Source organism: Malus domestica, chromosome 10 (genome assembly GCF_042453785.1).
Source record: "Malus domestica chromosome 10, GDT2T_hap1".
NCBI lineage: Eukaryota > Viridiplantae > Streptophyta > Magnoliopsida > Rosales > Rosaceae > Malus > Malus domestica.
Window position 1 is genome coordinate 43,461,553 of NC_091670.1, and position 20,660 is coordinate 43,482,212.

Genomic DNA, 20,660 nt, shown 5'->3' on the forward strand with positions numbered 1-20,660 from the left:
ATATCTACTTAGTACTACAGTTTAGTGGTGTTTTTATTCGCTTACAGGTGAGAAGTCTTTGGTTCAATTCTCAACAAAAGAAAATTCAAATCATATATATCATTGCGAGCTCATTATGAGGTTAAGTTCACTTATTCCCAACATCTCCAACCCTTGGGACACATGAACAGTTTTTATGCTTCAACCTTTCTGATTTAAATTTTTAGCCCGAGATTCGAATTTAGGATAATTTTTTTTCTTAAAGTAACTTTGAGAAAAAAAAGTTATGTAGACTATCTTAACTTAATTTTATGAACATTTTACCTAAACATAGTCAGATTTCGGTAAATATTGAAAAATCACTAAATTTACATCATGTGACTCGTGGTATGCTACAAAAGAATATGAAACACTTTAAAGATTTTTTTTTAATTATTTTAACTGTTTGATTTAAATTTGGACTGTTAGATAATTTTTTTTACCGTTAAATTTAATCATATAAGATCTTAGACGTTAGTTTCAATAAATTTATAAATATAAAACTAAAAAAAATACTCATATATAGTGGGTCAGCCTACTAATCCAGGAAGAATTCTAAGCCTAAATTTGCCCAAAAATGAGATTTTTTGGGTTAGAAATCATATTTGGCCTAAGAGTTAGAGCAAGTTGGGGTAGATTTATAACCTAAAATTTAAGAATTATCTAACGAATCAGTCGAACAGGTTAGAGTTGTACAGTCGTACAACTACAACAATGCAGCTGCTAGTGGCATTCACAAACTAGTTAGAGTTGGTATATAAGGACCTTCTCCGCGGCAGCCTCCATAACAGCCGAACAGGTCCTTACTTCCGAGTTTAAAAGTAGACGCTCGCAACCTGTTCAATGAAATGCCTCGCAAGGGCTTGTTCACTTAGACTGCCTTGATTTGTCGCTATTCTCAACACGGTCGAATTCAGGATTCCCTTGTTTTGTTTCCTGAGATGCTCCGCCATGGACTGGTGGCCAGTGCTTTTGTGAACATGTTTGCTAGGTGTGACCATATCCATGAATCCCAGTTGGTCTTTGATGCCTTGGACACCAAGAATGAGGACTCTTGGAATGCTTTGATTGCTGGGCAATGGGCATACTAGGAAGGCTCAAGGCGAACATGCTCTCATATCAGGTTGTTTTGGAAGATGCTGAGGGAGGGATTCAAACCTACCCATTTCATTTATTCTAACGTATTGATTGCTTGTGCCAATGCAGGGTCTATGGAGCAAGGCAAGTGGGTTCACGCCCACATGATCAAATCGGCTGTTACCCTCGTCGCTTTTGTGGTGAATACTCTTCTCGACATGTATGCCAAATCAGGCAGCATTGAGGATGCAAAAAAGGTTTCTGAAAAGTAGATTAGACAAGATGTTCGTTTCTTGGAAATCAATGCTTACTGGATACGCCCAGCATGGGATTGGAAGGGAAACTGTGCACTGTTGAACAAATGCTGAGAATTGGAATCCAGCCTAATGATATAACCTTCCTATGTGTTCTTACAGCATGTAGCATGCCGGTCTCTTGGATGGACACTATTATTTTGACTTGATAAAAAGTACAACATAGAACTACAGGTTTCACACTGTGACAATTGTTGATCTTCTTGGCCGTGCAGGTCTGCTTGGTCAAGCGGAGAAGTTCATAAGAGGAATGTTGATTGAACCTGCTGCAGCTGTTTGGGGAGCTTTGTTAGGTGCTTGCAGGTTGCACAAGAACACATAATTGGGTGTTTATGCTACTGAACGTGTTTTTGAGCTTGATCCCCATGATTCAGGCCCCAGGTCATACTTTGTAATATCTATGCCTCCACTGGCAGATGGAGTGACGCTGCAAAGTTGAGGAGGATGATATAAGAAGGCCGGGTGAAAAAGGAACCTGCTTGTAGTTGGGTAGAGATTGAGAATGCCGTCCACATGTTTGTAGCAAAAGATGATGCTCACCCGCTCACCCGCAAAGAGTAGAGTTCCTTAGGATGTGGGAGAGGATTAGCATGAAGATAAAGGAGATTGGATACGTCCCAGACACTAGCCACGTACTTTTCTTTGTGGATCAGCAGGAGAGGGAAGTCAAGTTGCAGACTTGCAGCACCAAAGTAGAAGCTTGCTCCAACATTTGCAATTCTTAACACTCCTGGCTCCACCATTCGGATCAAGAAGACATTCAGGGTTTGTGGTGATTGTCATTCAGCAATTATATACGTGTCAAAGATGGAAGGGAGACAAATCATTGTGAGGGACACCAAGCAGTTCCATCATTTTCGCAATGGCTCTTGTACTTGTGGGGACTACTGATAGTCCTAATTTCATGGTCCTGTTTGCATTGCGTACCAAATTAACTCATTAGCTGGTTGTTCGTGTTTGAGTCCGCTGCGTTTTACATGCTTGTGATCTATGATGCGACAAGCTTCCTCTTCTGGAACCAACTTCAACTTTAAGGTACTGAAATATTATATATATACCTGATTGTTTCACATAGGCAATGCGAAGCATGATGCAAAATGCGTGCAAAAGTGCTGTGAATTATGAACGTCGAAAATAGACTATACGGACACACAAAAGGTTAGATCATAGATGCAAGTTGTTTTTCCGTTGCATTGGAGATCACGATACTACCTGATCAAGTGTAAGGTTTCCGCATATAGTTGGTTGTGAAGGGCAACAACCTACGAGGAGCCCTGTTAACGATCCAAATTATATCCTAAGTTTAAAAAATCATGATATGCAGAATTGCTATATTTGTTGTCTTGAATACAATTGAGGACGGACTCGTTATTTCTTGAATTCAACTGCGGATACCTTCGCTCCGTTTCTAATCCTGAACCCTAGACGGAGAAGATTAGTATACATCTAGTCTAGCTTTGTTAGACAATAAAATAGAATGAACTTTGGTTCTTTATATATATATATATTTTTTTTTTTTCCTGAGTGAATCAATTGTTGAGCCGAGAAGGGAAATTGTAAGAAACTTACGTTGCTTTGGGTTTATGACGTGGCAAAACTAGTGGAGACAAAAAAGAAGGAAAAAAAAGCAAAGGAGGAAAAGATGGGATATGCTGATGGCTTTGCCTGTGGTATTTGGAAACTTGGAAACTGAAAAAATAGAGAGGCAAGAAAGAAAGGAAAGAAACGCAAAAAGAGGAACTAACACAACCCATCTGTTTCGTTTCATTCATTCTTGCAAAAGGAGAGAGAAAGAGAGATATGGGTGGGTAAAAGCATGATGGAAGAGTGTGTGTGGTTAGAGACGGTTTAGCTTAAAATCGCGTAGTTTGTGAGCAAAACTCGTTTGTAATCATCATTCTTCTTCAGCAGAAATTATATGCATTGAACAACAGCTCCAGATATACAACCTCAGCCTCAACCTAGCCCAATACAGGTACAGGTACGTAATGGATGAAAATTTTCAGTAAATAGCGCTAGCAGTTGCATGACACTCATAGTCATAAGATAGATTTGATATACAAAGTTTTAGCACTACCATCAGATCAAACCTTCTCGTTCTTTTTTTTATAATACCACTTCAATTTAATCTTTGAATCTCAAGGTCACAATTTTAAGGTTCATCTTTGTCCGCCATTCAGCTCATGCATCGTTTTATTTATTCTCAAAATTTCATTATGCAAACGTATGTTGCCATTGCCACTTTTAAATTAAGCATCTAGCTAATAATTTGATATATAGCCTAGCTAGCTCACCACATGATTTTCATTAGCATGTGTCCTTGCTCATGAATCAACTTTACGCTTTAATTTGTGTGTAAAAAATTCCCATTTGTAAAAAATCGCGCTAAAGCTAGGGCGTCACCCGTAAGTGGCGCGCTGTGTGGCCCGAGCACAGTGATAAATGAGCAAGGGTCGCTGTATCTCCATCGGCACCCGGATGCAGTGTTAAATGAGCAAGGGGGCCATAGAAACTTCTTTTCGAACGACTCCACTCAAAGTTGTTTGGGAGCATATGCTCCTATCAACTTTACACGGGACACACAAAAGAAGTACTTTGATCCTATTAGACGGGGGAGGGTGAAGAAGCTAGGACAGAAGGGTAGAGTTCAAGAGAGCAAAATGCGTTTAGGAACGTGGAATATAGGAACCTTAACGGGAAAATCTATGGAAGTAGTGGAAGTTATGGTGAGGAGAAGGATAAATATTATGTGCCTACAAGAAACTAAGTGGGTTGGTAGTAAGGCAAAGGATCTAGAAAACTCAGGGTTTAAACTTTGGTATTCGGGCACAAATAGAACGAGAAACGGTGTTGGCATCATCGTGGACAAGACCTTGACACAAGATGTTGTAGATGTCAAGAGGGTAGGAGATAGAATCATGGCAATCAAGATTGTAATAGGACAAGAACTTATCAATGTGATTAGTGCGTACGCACCTCAAGTAGGGTTGGATAAGAGTTCAAAGGAGAAATTTTGGGAAGACCTTGGAGACTTGGTGCAAGGAATTGCTCAGACGGAGAAGTTATTTATAGGAGGAGATTTAAATGGACACGTGGGCAGGGAGACAGGCAACTATGGAGGTTTCCATGGTGGCCATGGTTTTGGGGAGAGAAACGAGGATGGGGAAGCTATCTTGGATTTTGCAATGGCATATGATCTCTTCTTAGCCAACACCTTCTTTAAGAAGAGAGAAGAACATGTGATCACCTACAAGAGTGGGTCGTCAAAAACACAAATAGATTTTCTCCTAATGAGGAAAGGAGATCGTATAACTTGTAAGGATTGCAAAGTTATACCAGGAGAGAGCGTGGCTAATCAACATCGCTTGTTGGTGATGGATGTACATATCAAAAGAGTGAGACAAAAGAACAAAACTTGGAAGTGCCCAAGGACTAGATGGTGGAATCTAAAAGAAGAAAAACAAGTCATTTTCAAAGAGAAAGTAATCACCCAGTGTGTGTGGGATAGAGAGAGAGAAGCTAGCCAAATGTGGGATTCCATGGCTAGTTGTATTCGAAAAGTAGCAAAAGAGGTATTAGGAGAGTCCAAAGGTTTTGCCCCACACCAAAAGGAATCTTGGTGGTGGAATGAGGAGGTACAAACAAAGGTGAAGGCTAAGAAGGAATGTTGTAAAGCCTTATACAAGGATAGGACCGATGAAAATGGTGAAAGGTATAGAAAAGCGAAGCAAGAAGCGAAGAAAGCTGTGAGAGAAGCTAAGTTAGCGGCTTATGACGATATGTATAAGCGACTAGATACCAAAGAAGGAGAGTTTGATATCTATAAATTAGCTAGAGCAAGGGAAAAGAAGACAAAGGACCTAAACCAAGTGAGGTGCATCAAGGATGAGGATGGAAAGGTTCTTGCTACAGAGAACGCGGTTAAAGACAGATGGAAAGGTTATTTTCATAATCTTTTCAATGAAGGACATGAAAGGAGTGCTTCTTTAGGGGAGTTGAGTAACTCAGAAGAGTGTAGAAACTACTCTTTTTATCGTAGAATCCGGAAGGAAGAAGTGGTTGTAGCTTTGAAGAAGATGAAGCATAGAAAAGCAGTAGGCCCAGACGATATACCAATCGAAGTGTGGAAAGTTTTGGGAGAGACAGGTATAACATGGCTCACTGACCTTTTCAATAGGATTTTGAAAACGAAGAAGATGCCAAATGAGTGGCGAACGAGCACTTTGGTGCCTATCTACAAGAATAAGGGTGACGTACAAAATTGCATGAACTATAGGGGTATTAAGCTAATGAGTCATACAATGAAGCTCTGGGAGAGAGTCATTGAGCATAGATTGAGGCAAGAGACACGGGTTTCGGACAACCAATTTGGGTTCATGCCAGGGCGCTCAACCATGGAGGCAATCTATCTCTTACGAAGATTGATGGAAAGATATAGAGATGGGAAAAAGGATTTACACATGGTCTTTATAGATTTGGAAAAAGCGTATGATAGGGTCCCAAGAGACATTCTTTGGAGGATTTTAGAGAAGAAAGGAGTACGAGTAGCATATATCCAAGCTATAAAGGATATGTATGAAGGAGCAAAGACTGCCGTAAGAACTCATGAAGGACAAACCGAAAGCTTTCCCATAACTGTAGGATTACATCAAGGCTCATCCTTAAGTCCTTACCTTTTTGCGTTGGTAATGGATGAGTTAACAGGACATATTCAAGATGATATTCCTTGGTGTATGCTTTTCGCAGACGATATAGTGTTGATAGATGAAACTCAGGAAGGGGTAAATGCAAAGCTTAACCTTTGGAGAGAAGTGTTGGAATCTAAAGGTCTTCGCCTAAGCCGATCAAAGACAGAATATATGGAGTGCAAGTTCAGTGCAAATGGAGGCCAAAACGAGTTAGGGGTGAGGATCGGAGATCAAGAAATACCAAAGAGCGACCGTTTTCGTTACCTAGGATCTATCTTGCAAAAGAACGGAGAATTAGATGGAGATCTCAACCATAGAATACAAGCTGGATGGATGAAGTGGAAGAGTGCATCCGGCGTGTTGTGTGACCGCCGTATGCCACTGAAGCTCAAGGGAAAATTTTATAGGACGGCAATAAGGCCAGCGATGCTGTATGGCACAGAATGTTGGGCGGTGAAGCATCAACACATACACAAAATGGGTATAGCGGAGATGAGGATGCTTCGTTGGATGTGTGGGCACACGAGAAAGGATAAGATTAAGAATGAGGATATCCGGGGTAAAGTAGGAGTAGCCGAAATTGAAGGCAAGATGAGAGAAAATCGGTTACGGTGGTTTGGACATGTGCAACGAAGGCCTACTGACGCTCCGATTAGAAGATGCGACTATGGGACAGAGGTTCAGGGCCGAAGGGGTAGAGGAAGACCTAGGAAAACTTTGGAAGAGACTCTAAGAAAAGACTTAGAGTACTTGGATCTAACGAAGGACATGACACAGGACCGAGCACAATGGCGTTCTAAGATTCATATAGCCGATCCCACTCAGTGACTTGGATTTTCCAAGTCTCCAATCGAGAAGTTTTCCTCACTCGGGAAATTAAGGGAACACTACCCCAACCTACATGCTCCACTCAGAAAGCTTCAACAAAAGAAAATTCAAAGAACTTAGCGAAGAAGGTTTTGGTGTATTTAACACAATACGTTGAAATGAAGGAAAACTTATTTATTGATATCCCCGATAAGCTACAAATGTGTACATATACATGAGTCAAAATAAACAAACAAGAGGGAGCCTTCACAAGGGTTGCTTATGAGAAGTCTCAGCAGTCGGTAGAGCCCCAGAAAGAGAAGGCACCGGAGGGGGATCATTCGGAACCTCAGTACTGGACAGAACCCTAGAAGGAGGAGGCATCAGAGGTTGATTATTTGGAGCTTCACTACGCGGTACAGCCCCAGAAGACGAAGGCAATTAATGCCTTTGGAACAAACCCACAAATCTCTGATGATCAAGTAAAACCTGACCATCAGTTTCCTTCATCTGGTCAAGCTTCCTCTTCATGTTTGTAGCATAGTCATGTGCGAGCCGGTGCAACTGTTTATTCTCATGCTTGAGCCCTCTAATCTCCTGTTTGAGACTCATCACCTCAGCCGCCAATGATTCAACTTGGCGGGTTCGAGCAAATAGGCGTTGGGCCATATTAGACACAGAACCTGCACACTGAACACTGAGAGCCAGCGAATCCTTAACAGCTAACTCATCAGACCGTTTGGAAAGTAGTCTGTTATCTTTGGGAGTGAGAAGGTTCCTGGCCACCACCGCAGCAGTCATATCATTCTTCATCACGGAATCCCCAACGGTAAGAGGACCAGTAGGGGAGACGAAGGATGGGCGCCATATGTTGTCTGGAGAAGGCGGGGCTGCCTCTTCAACAAGGTTCAAGTCAAAACGACGGTCGGAGGGGCCAGACATTTTCAAAGGTGTTGAAGAGAGAAGAGGTTGGACAAATCAAGATCTTAGAAGTGCAAGAATGGAGCTTCTACTGGTGGAGATTCAAGTGTGCTTTGGAACTTAATGCCAGCCCCTATAAAAATCTGCACTCGACGGATCTTCAGAAATCGAAGAGGCGCCTGCTCAGAAATCGAAGAGGCGTTTGCTTTCTCAAAAGCTGGGCTGCTTAGAGACCACGAGGGTTGATCTCAGAAATCGAAGAGGCGTTTGCTTTCTCAAAAATTAGGCTGCTCAAAGACCACGAAGGCCGATCTCAGAAATCGAAGAGGCGCTCGCTTTCTCAAAAGCTGGGCTCCTCAGAGACCACGAGGGCCGATCTCAGAAATCGAAGAGGCACCTACTTTTCCAGCCTTGTCAGCACCTGTCACACGCACACTCAGCTTTGCGGAAATTATGGGCATTCTGTCGAAGACTTCTGAGGAAGTAGAAAACACATGAATCTTACTGTTCAATCACCCACTTCCCACACGCAACACTAGCTCATGGGTACCACAGATAACTTTGCCAAAGTTCTCTGCCAAAATTGAGCACGTAAAGCTTGCAGCTCCCACTACATCGCTCTGACCAAGAAAGGTAAAAGAATAGCAAAGAAACAGCACTAACAAAGTTTAGACCCATAAATTTTGAAGGTCTAGCTACCATATTTTACCCACAATGGTAAAGGAACAGTACCACTGCTGGATAATTGGAAAGTCCCTGTGTGTCAACCTCTGTGCTTCGTGGCAAGGTAGACTAGTAAACATGCCCAACCTTTACTCACACTCGAGAAAACACTACCAATAAGATTGCTTGCTCCAAAATCGAAGAGGCACCGTCCTCCGAATCTCGAGAGCCAGACTCCCAACATGACTACTTTCTCAAAAATCGAAGAGAGGGTAAAGGAACAGTACCATTGCTGGATAATTGGAAAATCCCTGTGTGTCAACCTCTGTGCTTCGTGGCAAGGTAGACTAGCAAAGATGCCCAACCTTTACTCACATTCGAGAAAACACTCCCAACAAGATTGCTTGCTCCAAAATCGAAGAGGCACCGCCCTCCGAATCTCGAGAGCCAGACTCCCAACATGATTACTTTCTCAAAAATCGAAGTGACACTGCTCCCCGAATCTCGAGAGCCAGACCCCCATCATGATTGCTTTCTTAAAAATCGAAGATGCATCGTTCTCCGAATCAATCGAAGAGACGCTCGCTTTCTCAAAAGCTGAGCTGCTCAGAGACCACGAGGGCCGATCTCAGAAATCGAAGAGGCACCTACTTTTCTAGCCTTGTCAGCACCTGTCACACGCACACTCAGCTTTGCGGAAATTATGGGCATTCTGTCGAAGACTTCTCGAGAGCACAGACCACTTTTTCAAAGTGCTCTGACAGAGTTAAAACATGTGAAGCTGGCAGCTCCCACTACCGTGCTATGACCAAGCAGGGTAAAGGAATAGCATTACTACTTGTTGTTAGGGAGACTCCTATATATGTCGACCTCCATCCCCAACGGACAGGCAGACCTGCAAAAATGTTCAATCCTTCCTCATATTTGAGAGGGCACTCCCAACGAAGCCTTTCGAAATATTCAGCTTTCTTTCCCCCCGATAATACCTTTGCACACAAGCTATACTAGAGCAAGAATATCTCATATCATCAGGGTTAAAAGCAAGAGTATCCCATATCATGCTTTTTCCCTGTCTTTTCCTTTGGCCTTGTTGTTCCCTGCAAGACAAGGAGAAAGAGAGCAATCAGTCAGCACTTGGAATCAAGCTTCCAGCCAGGAACTGACTGCCTGGAACCCCTTACCTGATTACTTACCTGGCATTGCTCTCGAGTACTCATCTTCAACATCTTATGTTTCCAGGGAAGATACCGCATCTGCTTGAGGAACAGATAGGGCAAGTGCGAAGGATACAAGGAAGCATGTGGAGACAAGCGTAACAGCACACGTGCCGATACATCCATTACTCTGTCAAAAGCAAAAGTATCCCATATCAGCAGGGTCGAACGTACTCTAGATTTGATGGACTTGTTTTGACCCTCAAATTCTTCAGTCGGCTCTGGAGGAAACCAGAAAACCCTCCAGCTCAGTTCAAGAATAAGCCTGTGGAAAGTTACTTCTTCAAAAGCAAAAGTATCCCATATCATCTCTTCTCATCTTTCTTCTCTTTATCCTTCATGCTGCTGCAAGATGGGGAGAAGGTGAACAATCAGCCGGAGCTCTGATTGCTTACCTTGTCTGTCACCTCTTTCAGCAGATCCCCTAGCTCGGCGACTTGGGAGACTCCTACTACATGGTTTGTATCGCGCTTGACCAAGCCTGAAACTACAAGTAAGCTCCAAGTGAAATTGATACATTACCTTGTGCATCTCCACCAGTTAAAGATACCACCCCTGGATGGAGGAAGAGTACTTCCAGAGAAGATGCCACATCTACCTATGAGACAGATAAGGCAAGTCAAGACGATACCACACTCCGATACTTAGAAGTTTCGTGATTACGAGATCATTCTCTCACAATATTTCCTAATGTCATTTGTACTAAATCATTTACTTGTACTCACTAAAGGAGAGCTTGAACCTATGTACTTGTGTAAACCCTTCACAATTAATGAGAACTCTTCTATTCCGTGGACGTAGCCAATCTGGGTGAACCACGTACATCTTGTGTTTGCTTTCCTATCTCTATTCATTTATATACTTATCCACACTAATGACCGGAGCAATCTAGCGAAGATCACAAAAAGCGACCGTTTTTTCTGCCTAGGATCTATCTTGCAAGAGAACGGAGAATTAGATGGAGATCTCAACCATAGAATACGACCTGGACGGATGAAGTGTAAGAGTGCATCCGGCGTGTTATGTGACCGTCGTAGGCCACTGAAGCTCAAGGGAAAATTTTATAGGACGACAATAAGGCCAACGATGTTGTATGGCACAGAATGTTGGACGGTGAAGCATCAACACGTACACAAAATGGGTGTAGCGGAGATGAGGATGCTTCGTGGGATGTGTGGGCACACGAGAAAGGATAAGATTGGGCATGAGGATATCCGAGGTAAAGTAGGAGTAGCCGAAATTGAAGGAAAGATGAGAGAAAATCGGTTCCGGTGATTTGGACATGGGCAAAGAAGGCCGACTGACGCTCCGGTTCGAAGATGTGACTACGGGACAGAGGTTCAGGGCCGAAGGGGTAGAGGAAGACCTAGGAAAACTTTAGAAGAGACTCTAAGAAAAGACTAGTACTTGGATCGAACGGAGGACATGACACAAAACCAAGCGCAATGGCGTTCTAGGATTCATATAGCCGACCCCACTTAGTGGGAAAAGGCTTTGTTGTTGTTGTTGTTTGTATCATTAGTACTTACATTGTTAGCCGTGTTCTTTTGGTGAGTACTTTCATACGTATTGTGTAATAATTATACCCGAAAATCAGATCAGAAGAGGAGCATTGCACTTGTTTGCTCTGCCATGAGTTTGTTTCATTGTATTAATAATCCTCTATATTTCTGATATTGATATATCTATATATATATATATATATATATTTCGTTAGCAGGGAGGTTTTGTAAAAAAAACATGGAGCGTGACAGCAAAAAGAGAGTAAGAGAAGGAGATGAAGACCACAACGATTCTTCTTCTTCTTCTTCTTGTTATTCTTTTTCAGAGAAGCATGCGAAGACAAATTTAGTAGATCCTAACTGTGGTATTTTGGACTTCAAAAACGACCTTGAATACAACAGCAGCGGCAGCAGCACTAGTAGTAATAGTAGCAGTTATAAGACATCAGATTCGGATTCCAACTTGGCATTAGGAGTATTTGATTTTCCGTGGCTGAAAGATAGTGTAATATCCAAACCAGAGGACTTGAATTTTGAAGACTCATTTTCATCACCACTGGCAGTACTGGATGTCGACACATCCACCTTGACTACCAGTAGTACTACTCCTGGACATGGTAATTTTTCATCACCACTGGCAGTACTGGATGATCAATTTCCTTTCTCCGGGCAGTGCTTCTATCATGATCAGACTGATCATCCTGATGCACTCCTGGACTTTCCAAAGGACAAGCTTGATATAGATTTGTGGCGACCTCGAGATCTTAATCAAGATGATGGGTCGAAGACTGAGGCCGGGGAAGATTGCATTTGGAGTTCCCTGCTCAATCAGCCTCTTCAACAGCCCAACTAATTAAGTTTCAATTGATCAATTGTCGCTGCAGAAACTCGTTGAGTATCTAAGAAGCCAACGACTAACAAGCCAGGGAGGGTGATGTCATGTCATGTGTTGCGCCAGAGGCCCTGATGGGGCTTGATAATTCAGTGGCAATGGCAGTGGCAATGTAACCGTCTCTTCTGATGTTCATTCTCTTCCAGTCTTCATCTCCTTTCTTCTTTCCTTTTCCTGGTTGTAATTATTTGTCCAATTCATAGTACGTAGCCCTCGCCTTACTGCTATGGTTTGTTATCCAGACCAATTGGGAATAATAAACATGGAAACTTCCAAGTTTTTAAACTACATTTTATTAAAATTTGGAAACCATCATCATATTCTGATTTATTTTCAACATTCCATTGTTTTGGCTTGGGTTATATATGTTATGTAATAAATGTATATTCAATAAAAGACAATGTTTTTGTTTTCTTCACTCTTCCAAAGAAACAAAATGTAAGAAAATGCACCAAATTCAAATGTAGAGGTTTGTGAATTCATGACCGGATATGTCGGGGAATCTCTCTGTTTTATCTCAGTTGTGCGCTCCAAATTACCCATAAGATCAACCGTGAATGCCTAAAGAAACACCATTATTAACCTAAAAATAACTGAGAGTATGAGTTTTAAGCAAATAATCCTCAACCATACACCCTAAATTTAGGTTTAATTTTCTTTTTTCTCCTTCAGACACCTGTAGTTTTAGTTGTATTATTCATTTGAATGTTTAACTTGTCATGATTTCTAACCAAGAAAGAAGCAAATAATTGTCCATATATATCGGTCCCTTCTCCCTTGAGCGTATCAGAAAAAAGTGAGATATGAACAGAGAGAGAGAGGGACGATTGCCAATCTACCACCGTCTATAAACCTAAAAAAATTATAAACGCCTAGCTACTAGCTAGCTAGAGGGGAAATAGGGAGAGTTGATTCACTACAAGAAAAATCGCCTATAAATACAAAATTGAGGACACAATTATTTATTTTATGGGTAACTAACCAATTTTACACACAAAAAAAATTTGTATTTGTTACCAATAAATGTGCCCATTCTTCTCCAAATTTGGCACAAATATTTTTCCCAGACATCATTGTAAAGAAAATGAACTCAAATATATCATTTGTGCTAATATTTTACTTCTAAAAACACAATTATTTTTTTTATTATTATTTTTCAAAGTCCACATACCCCTTACCTTTTTTTTTCTCTCTCTCTCACTTAACCCCACTGTTTTATACACGCCCCACAATTTTATGAAAACACCTCACATTAAAAAAATTTCTCAAAAATTCCAACTTTGTCCCTCATTCTTCTAAAGCCACCCCACACCCCCACTCCAAAAAACAAAGAGCACACTCAGCAGCCCCAATTCGACAACCAAGTATATCTGATTACCTCCATAAACATCAGCCGGAAACTCCTGTTTCTTTGGTTACAATCCAACATTTCGACTCATCAACCCGGATACTCCTTTACCTTTATCACCTTCATCGTTGTCCCGCACAAGCCACCCCATCGTGGCCCTTCTTTGTCTCCCACTTTCAAAAGAACATAAAAAAAAAAAAAGACATTTCTTCTAGAGTATCAGATGCAAATGCAATGGAGAGAGTTGTGCTATTGTGATGAGAAATTACGACTGGTTAGGCGTTTTTTGCCTCTGTTTGCATGAGATGTTGCTGCCGCCAATGAATAGTTGGAATTTTCTCTTTGTCTATTAACTTAAATTAAATAGAGGTAAAGGAGGAAATTTAAGTGAATAAATTAAAGTATGGGGTGCCTTCGTAAGATTACGGGGTGTTAATAGAATTACCCTTCTCTGTCTCCTTAACCTACCCAGACGCCACACTCAACTTCCCTCTGTCCCCTTTAACCCCTTCCTCTATCTGTCTCTACCCACATCATCTCTCTTTCCCAACCAAACAAAATCATGTGCATCTCTCTCAGCTTCTTTCACTCCTCTCGGATTGGAGATTTTCTTTCTTTTTTTCCTTCGAAAAACACCAACACCACCCATGCCTCTCTTCAACAATCAAAAAGCCGTCGTCCATCCTTCCATTTCTACCTTCGAAACCCTAAGGCCGCAGCTCTCTCTCTCAAACCCTCTCAACTCTTAGTCCCTATTTCTCCACATATCCGTCGCTCTGCGCGCTCAGATTCGAAATCCAGAACCCACCTCCACCAAACCTGCAACCCCCCCCCACACCTTGGATCTGGGAAATTAAAACCCAGTGACTTCCAAACTCGAGCTTGAGAAATCAAACCCAAAATCTTCGAAGCCATAGACATCACATACACCAACCCAGACCGCCGTCATCGTCTGAGCAAACTGAATCTCAGAAATCAGAGATTCTAACCACAATCGTCCTGTAGTTTATGAAAAGGTAAACGGCCTTCATTCTTCTGCATTTTCTTGTCCAGTAGCTGTCTTGAAGGTCAAAATTGCTAAAACCTCAAGCATGCTAGCTCTTTATGCAGGTTCTATGGATCCATATGTTATGAACTTAGAATTGTGATTGTCTTAATCACAAATTAAGAGTCAAGTTAGTTGTAATTGAGGGTTTTACTTGTTGTTAGGGAAATTTGTTAGAAGTGCCAGCTGGCAGTAGTCACACTTTATGTATAAGAGCACTTGCTCTTTGGTTTGAAAACAGATTAGAATTTTACAAAAGAAATCAATACAAAAAATATTGGAGCTCTGCTCCTTCTTCTCTTCTTCCCTCGTCTTCCATAGCTTTCTTGTGCCACTTGCAGGTTGATTAAGGGAATTGAGAATTAGATCTTATCAATGGTATCATCATTCTCGAATCCTGGTTTCCCTCCTGTGCACGCCCACCCGACCCGTCTTCCTGCCATGGATGCACGCATCTCTGCTGCAATAGACTCATTTGAAGCTTCAGTGCGTGCTGCGTTCCATGACGCTTGGGACTCTTCACTCGTCGCCGCTGATTTGGCCGTCCGCCGTGCACTTGCTCCGTTTTACAGTGATTTGGCTCGCATTGCTAGTGCGAATCAAATCAGGTCCTGATGTTTTCTGTAGACGGCGAATCGCACGATCTCGGTCATCCCAAACTTCAAGGAGATGGCAAACAACCAAGAATTCCATCGCCAATCACCGTCCATTCTGTTCCGCCGTTGTTTTCGTCATCACCATTGTTGCGAGCAATCGCAGCTCCGTCTGTTAAGCCACAGCCGCAGTTGAACGCTTCAATGGCAGCCCACACCAACAATAACAAACCATTTTTGAGCAACCAAGAAGCTCCAACAAGTGTGCAGGGTCTGGGTTTTACTCTCAGTAATGAAGGAGCCAAAGCTTTAGGCCCCTTTCCATGGTTACGACATGACGCCAATAATACCAGCAACATTAAGGGCTATGGAGACCACAGGAGCGTCAAATTACAGATTATTCGCCTCTGTAATCAGCCGTCAACTAATACAAACACCACCAAACGTAGACATGAGGTATTGCGATCTTTGATTTCCAATTTGTCACACTGGAAGGCCAAATGGCATCAGCTTTTGCAGTTTATTCTGGCGTATCATATTGGTATTATTGTAGTCATGTATGAAGATTTTTTGAATGATAAATTTGGATGGATAAATTTGTATCTTGTGGGTAAATTTGTGAAGAAGAATTTGTTTGCATTGCATCTGTTTGATGAAATGTCTAAGAGACCTTTGTATGAGACGCATCCAATGGCGAAGTTTGCGTGGTCTGTAACTAAAGACACTGATACAGTAAAATGGTACAATGCATGCCAGGGGGCACTGAACAATATGGGAACTCTCTTCAATTTCATGCTGCCTACGACCTTGCACTTGACTACTCATGGAAGTTTTGAGTTGCACATTGCCACTTTATGGCAGTTGCTCAAGCCGTTTTGGAATGTATCAACCATTACAGCCTACATAATGGACATTGAGTTCCTGTGGGAAAATGATATCAAAGCTGCTCTATGGGGAGGCAATGCCATTTCCTTAATTTTTTCAGCTTTTGAGTCTTGGCTTGTGGTAAAACACATTAAGAAGGTCTTCAAGCAACAATGGCTTTCATTGACATTTTCTACGGCTACATTAGAGGCTGTTATGGCTAAGGCAGTGTCTCAGTGGTATTTCCCATATCACAATACTCAATTCTCCATTTTAAAAGCTCAAGTGAAGTCAAGCTCTTTCTCCCCAAGTTACAGGGTTTATCACCAACCTAACATCAACAAGAAAATGAGGGCAATTCTCATTGATTGGCTTATTAAGGTCCACTACAAGTTTGAACTTATGGGTGAGACACAATTTCTTATCGTCAATCTCATAGACAGGTTATTCGAGCGCCAAATGGTGATCAGAAAGCAGCTTCAGTTAGTGGGTGTGATAGCCATGCTACTAGCTTGCAAGTATAAGGTTTCTGTCCCAATTGTGGCGGATTTTGTGATGAAAGAGTTTGATTCAGTTTTTTAACAGCTGAAGATTTGTATGGTAACCTTGTACACCCACTTACCAACTTCTTGCAATTCACTGAGGGAGGTGAATAACAGGGTTAAAGTTTTGGGTCATCTTATGTCAGCAACTATTTTGTCTCCATGGAAGGCTATCTTGCTTGAATATGGTTTCACATATGTTATTATAGAGTTGGACAAGTTCATACTAAGCAGGTCAGCAATGGATTTTGATTTTGCAAACATGATGCTATTTAAAGGTAAGAAAGGCCTTATTGAGATATTCTTGCGCGAGTTATCTTCTCTGAAACAGGATAAACTGGCAAAGCCCCGAGGACACATACCTCAAACTTCAGATAAGACATTGGATGCTCCACACCTCATAGATGATTACTACTCTAATTTGTTGGTTTGGGGAAGCTGCAATAATCTTGTAATAGCTCTTGCAAGCACAATTTATTTGTGGGAAGCTACCAATCTATCAGCTTTGTCAAGAATTAAGGCTTTGGACTGGTTGGGACATGTGGATGAGATTGTGAATGGCCCTGACTATAAACTGGAGTTCCCGATTTCCGATGACAGACTTGGTCCTCCTACAATAAGTCTCAGTGATGCAACATTTGGTTATCCTAGCAGATCCGTTTTGTTTAGGAATTTCAATTTTGGAATTGACCTTGACAGCCGCATCACAATGGTTGGGCCAAATGGTATTGGCCAATCAACGATACTCCAACTAATTGCAGGAAAGCTACAACTAATCTCTTTGACAGTTTTCCATTCGGCTACGGTTCAGATCGCTCTGTCAGTCAGCACCGCATTGATGGCACTTCAGCCTAGGTACATGTTGTCTGGTGGTCAGATGAGCAGAGATGCGTTTGCCAAGATAACTACCATGAAACTGCACATAATACTGCTTGGTGAGCCCTCCAATCATCGGGATTTGGATGTTGTGGAGGCACTAATCCAAGGGCTTGTTCTTGTCCAGGGAGGCATTCTCACGGTTAGTAATGGCAAGCACCTGGTCTCTGGAAGTATGGACTACAAGAAGATACCGATGCTGCAATCCTCGTGGGAAAAAAGTTACCAACCATTCATCCATCACTCAGATTTTGGAAACATAGCAATTGAATTGAAAACATATCATTTCACAAGTGTGTTGCTGCAAGTTCTTATGTTTCATAATTGGTGGTCTTATGTTTCTTCCTTAGCTCCCAAAGTTGAGCCTTCCACCACTTTGCTAGTGAGCACAGAAGAAGGTCTAGTGCAGAAAGTCTCCCCACAAGCAGTATTGACTCAGCAAAATTCTCACATTCCTTCCAAGAACAACAAATTCACACTTCGGTTGCAAGACTCCTTAGTTGAATTTCACTACAAACAGTTCCAGATTTCAAGTTCTAATCCTAACCTTGAGGACAAGGTTGCTCTTCAAGGGAAGGGCAATGTTATGAACTTAGAATTGTGATTGTCTTAATCACAAATTAAGAGTCAAGTTAGTTGTAATTGAGGGTTTTACTTGTTGTTAGGGGAATTCGTTAGAAGTGCCAGCTGGCAGTAGTCACACTTTGTGTATAAGAGCACTTGCTCTTTGGTTTGAAAACAGATTAGAATTTTACAAAAGAAATCAATACAAAAAATATTGGAGCTCTGCTCCTTCTTCTCTCCTTCCCTCTTCTTCCATAGCTTTCTTGTGCCACTTGCAGGTTGATTAAGGGAATTGAGAATTAGATCTTATCACCATAGCGAATCCGAGAAAGATGATGGACAGAAACACCATCAGTTCTCAGCTCTAAGTGAGACAAGACGTCCTAAGACAGATCAGACGGTCTGAAGTAAGGCGAAGCTCTCATAGTCCCTGAATCCTGAGAGACTAAAGTAAAACTCCTACCCGTTTCTTGATATAGCGTTCTTATGAAAGATTTTGACTGTATGTTGAACACGAGGTTGTGAAGGTATAAAACTGGCTCCCTGCACTAAGTAAAATTAAATAAAAGATCATCTCTGTATTTAATTTTGTGACTCACGTGATTCCCCCCAAACTTGATTATCTGTATGCCCTGTATTTTCATCTGCCTTACTAATTGATATTGGGATTTAGGAGTACAAATTTGTAGTAGATTTAGAAGTAGTACATCGCAGTTTCGCAGAGGCATTTGTAGATTCAAATATCAATGTTTGTTCATTAGTTCCCCTAAACATCACACATTTGATTTGTTGTTTTCCAGTTTGCTCAAGTTTATCCATTGGATCAGAAAGACATGGCCCCTGCCTTTATCCATTTGATGAGAATTTTGCTTCTGTTATTACATAAGTTTTTCAATTTATTATTGTTTTATGACTTGTTATTTGTATATAATGTTTCATTTGGGATTATACATATTTTTTTACGGGATTGATGGGAAAATATCATGTTGCAGAGGTAGGGATGGGCAAATACCCATCGGTTATGGGTAACCGCGGTTATCCTCCCATTTAAATTTCACGGTTACGGTTATGGGTAACAATTTAGATAAATAAACGCTTATAGGTATAACCGTTTACCCGTGAAATTTAAATGGGCGGTTATGAGTATTAACCGCAGTTATAAATGGGTAACCATTTACCTGTTTATTTTATATATGTAAAATTAACACAAACCATGTTCCCTATTGAACAAAACTTAGATCAATGCTATTGACTATAGTGCATGGTTTCTGTAGCTAATATAATATAGTTTTCCTTAACTAATTTAAATTTTACGGTCTATTATATATATTATGTGAATACTTTACATTCCGAGTTAAATAACTCAAGAATATTGTCTTTTAACAGTTTTTGTAACCCAAGAATGCTTAGCAAATTTTATATTACCTTCATCGATAACAGTTTAAAATATTGTCTGTAAACTATATTTCAATTATTAGAATGGTATAAGGACTTAAAAAATTAAAATGTGGAAATGTATGATGAATATACCTATAAGGGTGTTTAATTGTCAGAAAAAAAAATTATGACAAATTTTTCTTTTTTAATTTTCCAGTTGTTAAAGAAACATATAGACGAGTGAAAAATGAGTAAATGGTAAAAAAGAAAGGATAAATAGGTTAAAAATGATAAATGGATAAACGGGTATTAAACGGTTACGGTTAAATGGGTACACGGTTATGAGTATGGTTAACCGTTTATAAACGGTTATGGGTATGAGTATAACCGTTTAGGCAATTACGTAACGGGTAAGCGGTTATGCGGGTATGAGAATAAACGGTTATGGATAAATAACCGCAGTTATCCGTCCGTCATAACCGTTGCCCATCCCTATGTAGAGGTGTACTTTACCTTCGTGCTATTTCTCATCTTTGTAAGTAGTTAATGTACTATTAATAAGTTTGGTTTTTATTTGCTTGAAATATATACAACAGTTGGTTTTTATTTGCTTGAAATATATACAACAGTATTAGAGGTCCTATTAATGTTTGCGCTTACTATACATAAAATAACTATTTTTTTAAAGAAACTTATATTTACTAAATTTCTTTCTTTTCCAAGAAGAGGATGAACATCCTTCTACGATTATGGTTCCCTGTGTCGATATAGATTTGCTTCCTTGTCTTGTTAAGGTACATTGGACATTTAGTTGTATCAATAGAAAAATGTTAACTCTTTTTGTCGGAGAAAATGAAACTCTTATTGTTATCAGATATACGTGAAGCTAATGAATTCTTGATGTTGATTGGATGTTTAGGTGGTTAAACATCACTGGAAATATGTGATCCTTTCCCTTTTTCATTTTTCCTTCGGTTTGGGTTTCATGAAGGTGATTGCTTAATCCACCGAGCTAGGAAAAAGGGTCAAATCATTTATGGGCGGCCATATATAGGAATGCATGGATACATTGATAGGAAAATCTCATTATGTTGTTGGTCTTGTATCTTGAAAGATTGTAAATATGTTCTTTATGAGGAATATTTCTATAGTATCATTGTAGACATTTCATTTCTACTATTGAATTGCTTTTTACAGCAAAGACTGCCATCTTTGATTCTATGTAAATTTTAATTTTTTGTTTTATTTCAAAATTTTTACATTTTTTTATTTTTTATTTTTAAATAGAACCTATTGGGCACAATAACAAAAATTGTGCAACACATGGATGGAGAAGGTCATCTGACAGGTTTGTC

The 20,660-nt window shown here is 40.6% G+C and overlaps 1 long non-coding RNA gene across 1 annotated transcript; it reads left to right on the forward strand.

Moving 5' to 3' along the window:
- Nucleotides 1–3,035: 3,035 nt before the first annotated feature.
- LOC114819314 (uncharacterized) lies at nucleotides 3,036–12,381 on the forward strand. Its single transcript, XR_011571997.1, has 2 exons — nucleotides 3,036–3,390; nucleotides 11,423–12,381. It is a non-coding gene; the product is annotated as an uncharacterized lncRNA (long non-coding RNA).
- Nucleotides 12,382–20,660: the final 8,279 nt, after the last annotated feature.